This window comes from Podarcis muralis, chromosome 4 (assembly GCF_964188315.1).
Source record: "Podarcis muralis chromosome 4, rPodMur119.hap1.1, whole genome shotgun sequence".
In the NCBI taxonomy this organism is placed as follows: Eukaryota; Metazoa; Chordata; class Lepidosauria; order Squamata; family Lacertidae; genus Podarcis; species Podarcis muralis.
The window spans coordinates 809,636-813,262 of record NC_135658.1 but is presented as its reverse complement, the minus strand read 5'-3'; the positions used below and the strand labels follow the sequence as shown (position 1 = coordinate 813,262).

The 3,627-nt window shown below is 62.7% G+C and overlaps 2 protein-coding genes across 4 annotated transcripts in view; one reads left to right on the top strand and one right to left on the bottom strand.

Moving 5' to 3' along the window:
* Positions 1-3,627, bottom strand: part of LOC114589686 (uncharacterized) — a 386,543-nt gene that overhangs the window by 28,698 nt on the left and 354,218 nt on the right. The window lies entirely within an intron of this gene.
* The window catches only part of LOC114589761 (uncharacterized), a 498,312-nt gene that overhangs the window by 340,073 nt on the left and 154,612 nt on the right, over positions 1-3,627 (top strand). The gene's annotated exons all lie outside the window — the stretch shown is intronic.

The window sequence follows — 3,627 nt, the reverse complement described above, 5'->3', positions numbered from 1 at the left end:
TCAGCCCCCCCCCTTACATTGCACACTCGCTTAGCCAGGGCAGAACTCTGATTTCTATTAATTTCTGTCATTCTAAATGGCTCTAAGGGGGCAGCTTCCCCCTGACTCCGCCTATGGCAAGGGGTGCTTTTGGGGGGGGGGTTGTCTCTTGGCTTCGCTCTGAGCATCTCCCTCGGTCCTTTTGGGGGGGCCTTTGGCTCTTGGCTGGGCTCTGAGCATCTCCCTCGGTCCTTTTGGGGGGGCCTTTGGCTCTTGGCTGGGCTCTGAGCATCTCCCTCGGTCCCTTTGGGGGGGCCTTTGGCTCTTGCCTGGGCTCTGAGCATCTCCCTCGGTCCCTTTTGGGGGGGCCTTTGGCTCTTGGCTGGGCTCTGAGCATCTCCCTCGGTCCCTTTTTGGGGGGGGGGCTTTGGCTCTTGGCTGGGCTCTGAGCATCTCCCTTAGTCCCTTTTGGGGGGGGGGCCTTTGGCTCTTGTCCTGGCTCTGAGCATCTCCCTCGGTCCTTTTTTGGGGGGGCTTTGGCTCTTGGATGGGCTCTGAGCATCTCCCTCAGTCCCTTTTTTGGGGGGGGCTTTGGCTCTTGGCTGGGCTCTGAGCATCTCCCTCGGTCCTTTTGGGGGGGGCCTTTGGCTCTTGGCTGGGCTCTGAGCATCTCCCTCAGTCCCTTTTTTGGGGGGGGGTTTGGCTCTTGGCTGGGCTCTGAGCATCTCCCTCGGTCCTTTTGGGGGGGCCTTTGGCTCTTGGCTGGGCTCTGAGCATCTCCCTCGGTCCCTTTGGGGGGGCCTTTGGCTCTTGGCTGGGCTCTGAGCATCTCCCTCGGTCCCTTTGGGGGGGGGGCTTTGGCTCTTGGCTGGGCTCTGAGCATCTCCCTCAGTCCCTTTTTTTGGGGGGGGGCTTTGGCTCTTGGCTGGGCTCTGAGCATCTCCCTTAGTCCCTTTTGGGGGGGGGCCTTTGGCTCTTGTCCTGGCTCTGAGCATCTCCCTCGGTCCTTTTTTGGGGGGGCTTTGGCTCTTGGCTGGGCTCTGAGCATCTCCCTCGGTCCTTTTTGGGGGGGCCTTTGGCTCTTGGCTGGGCTCTGCATCTCCCTCACTCCCTTTGGGGGGGGCCTTTGGCTCTTGGCTGGGCTCTGAGCATCTCCCTCGGTCCCTTTTGGGGGGGCCTTTGGCTCTTGGCTGGGCTCTGAGCATCTCCCTCGGTCCTTTTGGGGGGGGCTTTGGCTCTTGGCTGGGCACTGAGCATCTCCCTCGGTCCTTTTTGGGGGGCCTTTGGCTCTTGGCTGGGCTCTGAGCATCTCCCTCGGTCCTTTTTTGGGGGGCCTTTGGCTCTTGGCTGGGCTCTGAGCATCTCCCTCGGTCCCTTTTGGGGGGCCTTTGGCTCTTGGCTGGGCTCTGAGCATCTCCCTCGGTCCTTTTGGGGGGGGCCTTTGGCTCTTGGCTGGGCTCTGAGCATCTCCCTCGGTCCCTTTGGGGGGGGCTTTGGCTCTTGGCTGGGCTCTGAGCATCTCCCTCAGTCCCTTTTGGGGGGGGGGCCTTTGGCTCTTGTCTGGGCTCTGAGCATCTCCCTCGGTCTCATTTGGGGGGGCCTTTGGCTCTTGGCTGGGCTCTGAGCATCTCCCTCGGTCCCTTGGGGGGGGCCTTTGGCTCTTGGCTGGGCTCTGAGCATCTCCCTCGGTCCCTTTGGGGGGGCCTTTGGCTCTTGGCTGGGCTCTGAGCATCTCCCTTAGTCCCTTTTGGGGGGGCCTTTGGCTCTTGTCCTGGCTCTGAGCATCTCCCTCGGTCCCTTTTGGGGGGCCTTTGGCTCTTGGCTGCGCTCTGAGCATCTCCCTCGGTCCCTTTGGGGGGGGGGCCTTTGGCTCTTGGCTGGGCTCTGAGCATCTCCCTCGGTCCCTTGGGGGGGGGGGCTTTGGCTCTTGGCTGGGCTCTGAGCATCTCCCTCGGTCCTTTTTTTGGGGGGGCCTTTGGCTCTTGGCTGGGCTCTGAGCATCTCCCTCAGTCCCTTTGGGGGGGCCTTTGGCTCTTGGCTGGGCTCTGAGCATCTCCCTCGGTCCCTTTGGGGGAGCCTTTGGCTCTTGGCTGGGCTCTGAGCATCTCCCTCGGTCCTTTTGTGGGGGCCTTTGGCCCTTGGCTGGGCTCTCAGCATCTCCCTCCGTCCCTTTTTTGGGGGGGCCTTTGGCTCTTGGCTGGGCTCTGAGCATCTCCCTCGGTCCCTTTGGGGGGGGTCCTTTGGCTCTTGGCTGGGCTCTGAGCATCTCCCTCAGTCCCTTTTTGGGGGGGCCTTTGGCTCTTGTCTGGGCTCTGAGCATCTCCCTCGGTCTCATTTGGGGGGGCCTTTGGCTCTTGGCTGGGCTCTGAGCATTTCCCTCGGTCCCTTTGGGGGGGGGCCTTTGGCTCTTGGCTGGGCTCTGAGCATCTCCCTCTGTCCCTTTGGGGGGGCCTTTGGCTCTTGGCTGGGCTCTGAGCATCTCCCTCGGTCCCTTTTTTGGGGGGCCTTTGGCTCTTGGCTGGGCTCTGAGCATCTCCCTTAGTCCCTTTTGGGGGGGCCTTTGGCTCTTGTCCTGACTCTGAGCATCTCCCTCGGTCCCTTTTGGGGGGGGGGCTTTGGCTCTTGGCTGGGCTCTGAGCATCTCCCTCGGTCCTTTTTTGGGGGGGGCCTTTGGCTCTTGGCTGGGCTCTGAGCATCTCCCTCGGTCCCTTTTGGGGGGGCCTTTGGCTCTTGGCTGGGCTCTGAGTATCTCCCTCGGTCCTTTTTGGGGGGGGCCTTTGGCTCTTGGCTGGGCTCTGAGCATCTCCCTTGGTCCCTTTTGGGGGGTCTTTGGCTCTTGGCTGGGCTCTGAGCATCTCCCTCGCTCCCTTTGGGGGGGGCTTTGGCTCTTGGCTGGGCACTGAGCATCTCCCTCGGTCCCTTTTTTGGGGGGGCCTTTGGCTCTTGGCTGGGCTCTGAGCATCTCCCTCGCTCCCTTTGGGGGGGGGCTTTGGCTCTTGGCTGGGCACTGAGCATCTCCCTCGGTCCTTTTTTGGGGGGCCTTTGGCTCTTGGCTGGGCTCTGAGCATCTCCCTCGGTCTCTTTGGGGGGGCCTTTGGCTCTTGGCTGGGCTCTGAGCATCTCCCTCGGTCCCTTGGGGGGGCCTTTGGCTCTTGGCTGGGCTCTGAGCATCTCCCTCGGTCCCTTTGGGGGGGGCCTTTGGCTCTTGGCTGGGCTCTGAGCATCTCCCTCGGTCCCTTTGGGGGGGCCTTTGGCTCTTGGCTGGGCTCTGAGCATCTCCCTCCGTCCCTTTGGGGGGGGGCCTTTGGCTCTTGGCTGGGCTCTGAGCATCTCCCTCGGTCCCTTTGGGGGGGGGGCTTTGGCTCTTGGCTGGGCTTTGAGCATCTCCCTCGGTCCCTTTTGGGGGGGCCTTTGGTTCTTGGCTGGGCTCTGAGCATCTCCCTCGGTCCCTTTGGGGGGGGCTTTGGCTCTTGGCTGGGCTCTGAGCATCTCCCTCGGTCCCTTTTTTCGGGGGGCTTTGGCTCTTGGCTGGGCTTTGAGCATCTCCCTCGGTCCCTTTTGGGGGGCCTTTGGCTCTTGGCTGGGCTCTGAGCATCTCCCTCGGTCCCTTTTGGGGGGCCTTTGGCTCTTGACTGGGCTCTGAGCATC